General features: G+C 40.8%; 1 long non-coding RNA gene across 1 annotated transcript in view; it reads left to right on the forward strand.

Annotated features, from left to right (window-relative positions):
• The first annotated feature begins 8,742 nt into the window (after positions 1–8,742).
• The window catches only part of LOC132405122 (uncharacterized), a 42,288-nt gene continuing 38,843 nt past the window's right edge, over positions 8,743–12,187 (forward strand). Inside the window, exon 1 of the long non-coding RNA XR_009515768.1 lies at positions 8,743–8,766. This is a non-coding gene — a long non-coding RNA (uncharacterized LOC132405122). The remainder of the gene's footprint in view (positions 8,767–12,187) is intronic.

The following is a 12,187-nucleotide window of genomic DNA, read 5'->3' on the forward strand; positions in this document are numbered from 1 at the left end:
TCTGCCAATCAGCCGATGCTTTATCCATGCTAGTATCATTCCTGCAGTACCCTGGGCTCTTATTTTGTTAAGTAGCCACATGCATGGCACCTTATCAAAGGCCTTCTGAAAATTCAGGTGCGCAACATCCACCAATTCTCCGTTGCCTACCCTGCTTCTCATTGCCACAAAGAATTCCAACAGATTTGTCTAGCCAGAATTTCCTTAAGAAAACCACATGAATTTGACCTATTTTAACATTTGTCTGCAAGTACCCTGAGACCTCATCCTTAACAATCGACTCCAACATCTTCCCAATACCACTGAAGTCAGGCTAACCAGCCTATAATTTCCTTTCTTTTGGCTCCCTCCCTTCTTAAAGTGACATTTGAGAGCATTGTGTCACCAGGACAATCTCAGTCTGCACTCTGTCCATTTGACCTCATCACTGCTCACCCTTCTCTGTAAATTAAATATGTGTGTTTACTCACTGTTCTAGTTCTGATGCAGGGCCTTTGTCCTGAAATAAAAGCTACACTCAGTGGCCACTTTATTAGGTACAGGAGTGGAACCTCATGTGGTCTGTGCTGCTGTCGGCCACCTACATGTACTTTCGGAGATGGTCTTTTGCACATTACTATTGTAAAGTGTGGTTGCTTGAGCTACTGTCAGCTTCGTGCCAGCTTGAATTAATCTGGTCATTCTCTTCTGATCTCCGTCGCTCACAAGGAGTTTTCACCCTCAGAACTGCCACTCACTGGATGCTGTTTGGTTCTCACATTCTGGAGACTGTTCTGTGTAAAAATCCCAGGATATTATTCAAACCACCCTGCCTGATTCCACGGTCAAAGTCACACAGATCACATTTCACTTTGGTGATGTGGTTCTCAGAATTCAAACCAGATTATGGAACAGTAAATAAGTAGACTCAATTCAAGCACAATGTACTCAACAAGTAACAGGGAATAACTAATCATTGCTATCATTTTACAAGGTTTGTGCGTGCAAATATCGTTTTTCAATTTGAGGATCTATAAAGCATTAATATGTTCTATCCTGACTTCCCATTACAACTCCAATACTTGGCCAGTCATTACATTTCACTGGGGGAGCATCCAGCTCTCCTGTTGGTCACTTGCTAGAAAAGAGAGAGAGAGAGAGAGAGAGAGAGAGAGAGAGAGAGAGAGAGAGGGAGAGAGAGGGAGAGGGAGAGGGAGAGGGAGAGGGAGAGGGAGAGGGAGAGGGAGGGGGAGGGGGAGGGGGAGGGGGAGAGGGAGAGGGAGAGGGAGAGAGAGAGAGAGAGAGAGAGAGGAGGGAGGGAGGGGGAGAGTGAGAGAGAGAGAGAAAGAGAGAGAGAGAACAAATAATTGAAAATCACGGTCTCTTCTCAGAAAAGGTTGGCAAGTGGACAACCTTGCACAGTCCTAGCTTTCTAGCTGATACATATTGATGATGTTTGGACAGATGCCAGGATTAAAAATCAAGGAAAATTATATCAAAACAAAACTAAATACCTGCCAGTCATCCACTGGCACTTTCTACATTTGTATTTGTATAATAACTTACTTTATTGAAATGTGCCAAGCTCTTTTGCAATTTTTTATACTTTTGATGTAACGACAAATGAACGCTTTACACTCTTGATTACTTCTACTTTTGTTAATTTCTTAAGTGCAGTGGGGATATGGGGAGGTTGTGTCATGGAAACAGACTTATCGACGGAAATAAGCTTTGAACTCCTGTTAATTGTTACAATTCCAATTTCTTACTCATTCATACATCCAGCCATTTGTCTGTCTATCAAATATAATAGTGCATGTTATCATAACTCCTGCCTCAACCAATGATCCTGGAACTGTGACCCGGAGCCTTGCAACCCTTGGCATGTTTTTCTAAAGTGAAAAATAAAACAAAACCTGCACATGCTGGAAATCTGAAATTAAAAAGTAAAAGTACAGGAATCACCTAATGTGTCATGCAGCATCTGTGGAAAGAAAAACAGATTTAACATTTCAGATCAAAGCTAGTGACCAATGGGAAAAATAAATGCTCCACCAGTGAAATATAATGTTCAAATGCCTATTGGAGATATAATGGGAAATCAGCATCAAATATGTTACTTTTTCACATCATTCATTTATATAACTTTACACTGCATGCAATATTGCAATGGAAGGTCTTTTCCCATCCTCTTAGGTGTCAATAATTACTTTCCATTTGATCTTATTATCTGGTGTTCCATGCCCTCTGGTATTAGACATTTCAACTCAGAGAGAAAGGTACCAGTAATGGAATCCATCTACACCTCTCAAAATTTGATAAGCTTCTATCAGGTTTCTCCTCAGCCTCTAGCATTTCAGAGAGAGCAACTTTAGCTTATCCAAATTCTCCTTACAACATGTGCACTCTAATCCAGACAGCACCCTGAACAAACAATGTGCTGGAGGAACTCAGTGGGTCATGGAAACATGGAACATCTGTGCAAACAAAGAAATTGTCAATGTTTCAGGCCAAAACCCTTCGTCAGGACTGGGAGTGGAGAAACCAGATGGCATCAACTTCTGCACTGTCTCCACATCTTCTCAAAATGAATTCAATATTCCCGATTGGCCCTGACCAGAGAATTCCTGATCTTTTAATTCAGTGTCTTGTCTAATTAAGGTAAGCATGCTATTTGCTTTCTTTACCACCCTATCAATTTATGCAGCTATTTTCAGGGAGATTATGGACGAACATTTATCTATAAGTATTTGGAATATTAGTTTTCTTATTATAACACAGAAGGAATTCATACAGTTCATCTGGTCTATATCTGCTCCCAATTCCATCAGTCTCTTTCTCCCATTGTTTATCTTCCTTGTGGCCTTGTAACATTCCTCTCTCGCCTGCCCAGTCCGCAGGTCATCCTAACACATACACGTGAGAGAGTTTTCAACAAGTGCAGGTATACTGATGTCAATATTCGGTTCAGACCATCTCCACACTACTTCATTGAACCCTCTTATCATATTCTTCTGCAGACTGAGTGTGTGACTTCAGGATTATGTACCTCCTCCCTAATGGCAGGGATTATCTAATTTTATTTAGAACTCCTAATTCTGTTCTCACCCACTGAGGGAATAATTGTACTAGAATTTGGATAATACATAGAAAAACATGGAAGAAGGTCTATACATGGAACTCATACCAGTTTTACACATTATCATCCAGCTCCTAAAACATTCCTTCCCTTCAGCTCTGACACAAAGAAAGTTGTAATATTAATTGCTGCTAAGGCTTCATCAGCATCATTAGCACAATTTTGTGTCCTTCTCCTTCTAGAAGAACAGATGAAACAAGTACAGAGGAGAACCTCCAAGTTCCCTTCCACACCATACTGACCTGGGAGTAGATCACTGATAATTCATTGTCACTTAGACCTCATCCATAACAGCACTGTGGGAATACCTTCAACACACAGCAAGTAGAAGAACCACTTCAGATCATGATGTACTTGCTGTCTCTTTCTCAAAGGTGATAGGAACTATTCTTATTCTTGATACCTAGATCCCGCTATTAATTTTTTTTTTGGAGAAGTCCTTTTTGCACACAATATGAATTGTAATATTAGATGGATGTGTTTGGATGGCAACTTACAAACATAGGAAAGAGATAACTTTTCGGGTCAAAGAAACTTCATCAGACTTCAAAAGATCTTTGACATGGCACTTCGGCCTATTGGTTTCTCTTTCCACATTTGCTGCCTGACTTGCTGAGCATTTTTATTTCAGATTTCCAGCATCTACAGCTTTGTTTGGATTTACAGATCAAGCAAAGTACATGTTTATATCTGCATCATAACTCAGTTTCTTAAGGTTTTTATAACAGGTGGCAGTAATGGAGATAAGCTCCTACTACCTATTAAATGTCCCAGAAGTATGTGGCTCAAATAGCCTCTGACATCCAAGTTCAGCTTCTGGCCTTCACATGTGGCTTAGCTACTAATTGTTTCTACTGGCAGGAGAAGGGGGCAAAAGCAGGTTACTGGCACCTTAAAACTAGTCACTTTGAGCAGATGGGGCTTGTCAGCCTTGGTTAGCAGCTCCTCTAGGAGTAGGAAAACTCTAATCTCAAACATCTGCTGATTGCAGCTATATCCATTCATGGAGAAGGTTTGAGTAAAGCCCAAGGGAAAATTCCGGAACTGGAATCCCTAAAGTATTCCTACATTGACTTCAATGCTGACTGGAATCTCCTGCAATGCTGCTGGTGCCAAACTGCATTTGTCCCTGGTGTTCAATTGGGTTCATGGAGAGAGGGAGCTTACTGCATGGGTAAAATCTTGCTCTCCATATCACACTCCTTGGTTTTGCATATCTAAACAGCTAGAACACAGCATCAATGGTCAACCCTTATCAATGGAGGCCTCAGAGATCTCCATTTCAGCCGATGTGTAAAGACAAGAAGGCTCTTCTAATGCAGAGATAAATTGGATCCTCAACTGGTTGTTTATCATCTAGCATGCAATACGGCCATCATCTGGAACTCCCTAGCAAAAAGTGAGCTGAAGTCAGGGAGATTAGAATTTAATTTTGCATTCTATTTTTACTTGATAATACAAAGTTACATGTTGGTATCATTAATTTTCAAGGTCAAAATTTTATGCCAACATAGCAACTACTTGATAACTTGATTAATATTTGTTTACATACAACTCTGCGTAAAATGGAATTTTCTTGCCCTCTATTGATCATTCCAACACTCTACGCATTAGAAGTTGTGAATAGTGTACCAGGATTATTTACTTTTTCCTGGTTAATTCAGAATTGATTTGATAACAAAAGTGGAGAATTTTTTGATTAATCTTTTATCAAATATAGAAAAAATATCACACACAGAGCTACCACACTGCACACGAGCAAAATTAGCAATCAAAGCATTAGTCTCAAATCACACTTAAGCGGGTTAGACATTCACAAGACAGTGGACTCATCAACTAAGCATGGCAATTAAAACAACACTCATAAAATTCTGAGACATTAATTAAGCTGGGTCCCCAAAGCCCAGGCAACTTGTCAGAACTTAGTTCTTTTGAAGTTGGAAGGAGCAGTTTAATTTGTGTGCTGTTTTGCAATTATAAAGTTTTACCTGCTTTGTGCCTGCATGTTTTATTAGAGTTTAGAGCTTTGTAAAACTTACAGCAGTTAATTAGGTTATTACCAAGGCAAATCATTTGTAAAATTTATGCAATTCTTTCTTAAGTAGCCCTGTGCACATTTAATACATAATAGGATACAGAGAGGTATAAATAAGAGTCCTCATTTTGTTATCAAAGGCTTTACTTTTGCAAATTTTGCTGAAGATATAACTTGCAAGAGTAATAACTATTTCTCTGGAGCTTTATAAACTTAATTAGAACAATAACTCGTAATGGTGTTACAGTTGCATGTTAGATTACCTTTAATTATACAAGAGACACAATAATTATCCTAATTAACAATAGACTGGTTCAGAAGCATCCTTTCAACATTGATAAGTTTCATACTCATTAGTATGACTTCAATCTCAATAACCCTACAGCATTAACTAGATACAAGAGATGAAAAGTACCCTATGATTCAATAAATTTTCAAGAAGCAGAGCTGGTCTCATTAATCCAGGTATGGGGTTAACTAGCATTTGTGGTGTAGGTGAGAAGAACAGTAGATTAAACAAAACTGTTCCAAATTAAGTAAATTCCAGTTACCATCAACAATTGAGATTTATACATAACACAAAAGATATCAAGCATAAAAAATGCATGTTGTGCTAACACAGGAGATATTTTGCAGGAGAGATATTGGCCGCAAGCTACATTGAACCAGCCAAATATAAGGAACAGATTTACGGGATATCTTAACCAAACTTAACCAGGGAGATGGAAAGGTAGAGTATGTTGACTGAGTATTCTTTAAATAGGTGATTTACTTGCTGAAGGTTCATCTAGCAATAGTTGTGAGGAGGCTGAATCAAAGGAATGCACAGTTCAGATGATGATGGAGAATGTTCAGAGATGGAAAGTATCAAGGTATGGAGTAGGAGCATTCAAACTCTGAGGCACTGGGGGAGCATGCAGGACAGTGAGGCCAGATTGCTGAACTTTTGGAGGAACTATCAATCAGCTCAGAAGAAGGGTGAAAGGTCAGCTAGGGGTACTTGTTCTGGAGATAATGGGTGTAAATCAGGATTTCAGCAAATAGCCTCAGATGGGACAAATGAATCTGTGGTTTGGCCAGAGATTCTTCAGTAAATTTCAAGGTTACAACAAGCAGAAGTGATTCTGAAACTGAGATAAAATATTTCAAAGCTGACATACACTAATAAATGCCCCGATCAGGAAGGAAAATATCAAGTAATTGTGTTCAGAAATTCACCTCAACTGGTTTGGACCAGTTTTTTTCCACATGAACTTCCCATCACCCAACTCACCCAAGCTCATCAATGTAAATATTAATTCTCTCTGATCCATGTAATTATATAGTTTTCCCGTAAATCTGTTCCTTATATTTGGCTCAATTACTCAACATGGTACAACACTCTAATCAGTCCAAGAAGAGTTGCTCATAAATTCCTGTCATATTTATTTATGATCATTTTGTGGCAATCTGTTCAATCCCTGTCCCTGATAAATAAAGTTGAACTCACAGCCTTGTCATCCTATGTACCATCAGGATGAGTTACTGAGCCCAATTCCACTCCATCATAAAGACCATCTACTTATATGCCAAGAACGTTACATGACACAGCTCTGCCTCTGTTTATCTGCTTCTAAAGCCTTCTTCCATTCCTTTATTATGTCTGAAACTCAGCCATTCCAATCCACTCCTGCCAAAATCCACCATTCCAAACACGAGCAAATTTTCTTCCTGGAACGTAACTCACTCCCTGTCCAGCAACATCACGATTAGAAATCCCTCATGACCTTTGCAACAGCTTAAAGCTTTAGCTTGCATCATTTGGTGAAATTCATTCAGTCACAGGAAGGATGGGCAAGCTTTGGAGAGGGTGCAGGAGCGGTTTACCAGCATGTTGCCTGGATTAATGGTATTAGCTAAAAGACAGGATTGGACAGATTTGGTTTTGTTGTTTACCCAGGAGCCTCAGAGACTGAAGGGAAATGTGATAGAAATTTATAAAATAAGGAGGGACAAAGTGTATAGTCTCATAGTAAAGTTAGAATGTCAATTACTAGGGGCCATAGTTTTAAGGTGAGAAGGGGAAAGTTCATAGGAGATGTACGTGATAAGTATTTTTTTACACAAGCAATGCTGACTGTCTGGAAGATGCTGCCGGGGTGGCAGTGGACAATGATCTAATAGTGGTGTTTAAGAGGCATATAGTAGACAAATATCCAATAGTGTTTAAGAGGCATGCAGTGGATGAATATCCAATAGTGTTTAAGAGGCATGTAGTGGACGAATATCCAATAGTGTTTAAGAGGCATGTAGTGGACGAATATCCAATAGTGTTTAAGAGGCATGTAGTGGACGAATATGCAATAGTGTTTAAGAGGCATGCAGTGGACGAATATCCAATAGTGGAGTTTAAGAGGCATGTAATGGACGACAATCCAATAGTGGTGTTTTGGTAAAACGTGAGCATAAAGGGAATGGAGGGGTATGGATTATGTGCAGGCAGAAGCAATTATTTAGTTTGGCATTCTGAGGTGAAGGAGAATTTTCTGTGCTATGCTCATCTCTATTTTGATGTCCATCAGCCTTACAAACTGCTATCGTACACACGATTGTAATTATTTGATCCTTGTGGCTGTGTCTCCAGCTGTCCAGCATCTACACCCCTCTCTAAACTATCTATTGTTCTACATTTCCATTCACTTTAGAAGACAGATACTCTCCAATCTCTACCCTGTCATTCTGATCCAATTTCAACATATCTTTTTGAACGTGAGATTTGATTTAATGCAGAAAGCTGGTGTTGAAGGAGCAGTCATAACCTTATTGAATGGTGAGGCAGGCACTAGGAGCCAAATGGTCAACTGCTGTTTCAATTTCTTATTTTATGGAGTATTAGAGTATGTGACAGAGCCCCCAGTATTTCCTGCTGGACAGAGAACTTGTTCTGGAGACCGAACACAAAGCACCTGAACCCACTGCAGGAAAGACCATGAGGTGATATCTGGCTCCACAACCATTCCATTTCACCATAAGGCAGGACAGCACAATGCCGTGGCAGACTAGCTTTCCCGATTACCCACCCATTCTGCAGTTCACCATTTACACACCCCAACAGTAAAAAAAATTGCTAGCTTTGCTAACCAAAACAATCCCTTCAGTTAATGTTCTCTACTCATAAAAAATAAGGATTCTAGACACAGGTATTGCAAATAGCTTCATTTGTTTTCACTCACACTGTTACATCGGTTTGTAGACAGCCCAGAAGGACCCAAGGGCTGTTTGGGGCATTCTAAAAGAATGCCTGGGTTAGTGGGAACAGGCTCACCACACCCTTCACAGGCAACACCACTCGTGGGGAGGCTTTATTATTTTATATTCATCTGAGCATGTGGGCACTGATCTATGAGTTTAACTAAGGCATTTGTTGTGGAATAAAACTATAGCATGTTAGAATGCCTGTTTAAAATGTTCCTATTTTGCATCTGAATTAGTATGATCTGGAAATATGATTATCCCCCCTCCCCTCAGACCAAAAGTAGAATTTCCTGGTCCTTCTAGGACAGGCAGAAGCAAATTTAAACCCCCAGTCTGGCTTTGCTAGAGAGGTGTGGAGTAAAGTTGGATTTGAGTGTTGGTGAGTAGTGGGTGGTTTATACTGAAAACTTAAAGATAAAGTGTGTTGTGGAGAAAGCCTCTTAATATTTGTAAATTTTTGTGCATACATGTTTATTTTCATTTGTCTATATGTAAATATTTTTTCTTCACAACTTTGGGTAGCTTTTGCATTTTTTTTCACAGGGCATTAAATAAAACAGCTTTGCACTAACATGCTGTAGTGGTTTACTATCTGTTTTTTTAAACTGGTGACCCTTGCCAGGCATTCTTACCCACACTGGATAGTGAGGTGTGACAGAGTATGCAAACAGGCACTTTGGCTCAACTTGTCTTTGCCATCCAAGTTGCTGGCCTGCATTTGGCCTACATCCCCCTAAACTGTTCCTGTCCACCTGTCTTTTAGGCACTGAAACTACTGCTTTCATTGGGAGCACATTCCATATATTTATTATGCTCTCTCTGGAAAAAGTTGCCCCACAGATTATCTTCAATTTTTTATCTTCTGACTCAAATTTGATGCCCTCTAGTTATAAACTCCCTTGCCTTGTGGAAAAAGTCTGACCATCCACCCTATCTATGCCTTTCCTGATTTTATGCATCTCTATATGGGAACCCCTCAGCCTCCTGTGCTTCAGAAAAACATAAACAGACCATTCAGTCTCCCTTGTTACACCTGGACTGGAAAGTTTGAGTGAAACTCCCACCTGGAGTTAGTTTAGGGGGCTATAGAGTAAATACAAGTTGCTTTAGTTACATTTATGAAGAGTTTTGGCATTTCCTGCGAGTGAAAATATTTCCACATCTCTGTCAAATCTTTATGGAACAAGCAATGAAGATAGTTGTGTAGGTGCACACTTGGATAATTGTACATGCAGCAGTCCATGAATGGCAATTAAGAAAGCTGTTCATTAGTTTAAATGAATGTTGTAGACAAAGGACCTGTCTAGATTTTCTTCTGGAAAAGACAAAGCCACAACTTTTTCCCTGAAAGGCTGAATTGCTGCCAAGCAGATTCTCCAATTCATTTTGTTATCTTAGTGCAACAAAGAAAGTCAACATTAGCCAGCTAGATTATTTGGAAAGGAGAATGGGGGTTGGGTAAAAGAGCAGAGAGAAGTAGATGAGAAATTATGCAAAGCTGTAATAAAAGACACTAAACATTTAGGGTCAATTGTAAGAATGGTAAAATGGGTGATCACTGTGGAGGGGAAGAAGGAGATGTTGGCTAAAAATTAGACATGGTCTTCGGGAAGGGCTGTGGATCAGCAATTCCATATGGTTCCCTGCAAGGGTGTCAGGCCTGCACATGTAGCCTCCTCCTTGTCTCTTGCCACTTGTTTTCAGTTCATCACCTGCAGTCCATTTAAACCTAGCTCTCAGCAAACGTCCTTTTTCACTCATCAAACTAGCCAGCCTCATAACAGTTGCTCCCAGCCATCATGTACCTTGTTGCCTGTGAGTATCATTTCTCTTGTTTTGTCCCACACTTTGGGACTTGATTATTCAAGTTGGTGCTCACCACTAAATCATCTCTGCTACTTTGTTTTTGGGTCAAGTCTTCTCTACATTTCCGGACAGGATGAGGAAACTAGTGATTGACCCAACAGAATCTGCTCATTTCAAGGAAGTCGTCTGTCAACATGAGCACACAATCCAGAAAGAGCAAGAAACCATTCACCATCTGCTTGCCACTCTCTTCCATCTCTCTGTCTTGATACAGTAACCTGTGACAGTCAACCATTTCCCTTTGATCTCCTGATTTTCAGCCTGATGCTGCAACTTCCTGTCCCAGTGTGTCATACACATTGCATTCCAGCCATCTCTGTATTCTGCAAACAGAGCCAAAATTGCCTTTGTCATCTCTATTGACTGGGTGAGCTCTGATCTGGGCCACTGCTATATGAGACACTAACCACCATTTGCAATAAACATGAGGAATTCACCAGTGAGATGTACTGGATTTTTGACCACCTGGGAAGTGGAAGGGAGGCACCAGATCGGATACTTCACCTGTGTCAAGACTCTCACTCTGTGCTCCATTCCATCATGGAATTCAAGACCCTCATGGCAGAGTGCAGCTGGAATGAAGAAGTGCTGCTGGCCCATTACCATCACAGCCACTTGAAGTGCTAAAAAGATGAGCTGGCTACCCAGGAGATGCCCACTGATCTTGAAAGCTTCATTCCTCTGTCCTTCTCTATTGACTCATGGAACAACATCCCACATCACCAGTCAGAATCCCAATTCCGTTCCCAAAACCATTTTAGGCTGCAGAACCTTCATCAGCAACACCTCCAGAACCCATGTAGTTTGAGAAAGCTCTCTTAACCCCAGAAGAGTGTGAGCATTGGTAGAGTAACAACTTGTGCACTTATTGTAGAGCAGCCGATCACCCACACATCAAATGCCCACTGCACTGGGGCAACAGCACAACCAGGGGTGATGAGGTATTCTATCTGACCCCACAGTCCAGCATCATAGCCTGACTCGCTTTCCGTCCTCCTCCACACCCCAATGTCTCTCTGCACACAGGGGGCTCTGATTTATTCTGATGCAACAGGAAACTTTCTGAAATGAACTCTGTGTGGGCAGCTTGGCCTCCGTACATAGACTTCAGGCGTCTCGAGTTCTGGGATGATCAGAGCACACACATAGCCTGTGCACACAAACATCGGAGAATATCCAATTCCTTTTGATTGCCTTACCCAAACTCTTCTCATCTTGGGTTATCCCTGGCTCTCTGCTTATGACCCTCACTTCAACTGCGGAACTGGGTGCCCACCTGCTGGACCATCTGTCTGCAATCTCAGTTGAAGTCACTTCATAAATCCATAGATACAGAGGAAAAACTTGCTCCCTCCAAAATCCCACAGGAGTACCATGACTTAGCCATCACTTTGAATAAAAGGGAGGTGAGCACCCTGCTGTCTCTCACGCCACACAACTGCATGATTAATCTCCTCCCATGTACCACCCCTCACAAGGTTGTCTGCTCTCCCTCTCTCATCCATAAACTCAAGCTATGAATGACTACTTTGCCGTTGCACTACAGCATAGCTTCATTCAACTATGTTAGCCCCCAGCCAGTTCAGGGTTCTTCTTTGTCAAGGAGGATAGAGGTCTTCATCCTCTATCTGTGGACTCAACTAAATCAACTTTAAAAACAGCTACCCTCTCCCCTTGATGGATAACAAATTCAAAATAGCCTGTGGGGCCCAGATCTTCACCAAACTGGGTGTACAGAACACATTAACCTGAACTGCATCCACTGGCGGATGAGTGGGGAACTGCATTCATAATACCCACTGGTCAGTACAATTATTTTGAGATGCCTTTTGGAATTTCCAACAGTCCAGTCATTTTCTAAGCCTCCATCATTGAGCTCCTCTGAGACTTAATACACAGGTATGTGTTCATCTACCTCGATGACATCCACATCA

The sequence above is a fragment of the Hypanus sabinus genome, chromosome 15 (assembly GCF_030144855.1).
Source record: "Hypanus sabinus isolate sHypSab1 chromosome 15, sHypSab1.hap1, whole genome shotgun sequence".
Taxonomy (NCBI): Eukaryota; Metazoa; Chordata; class Chondrichthyes; order Myliobatiformes; family Dasyatidae; genus Hypanus; species Hypanus sabinus.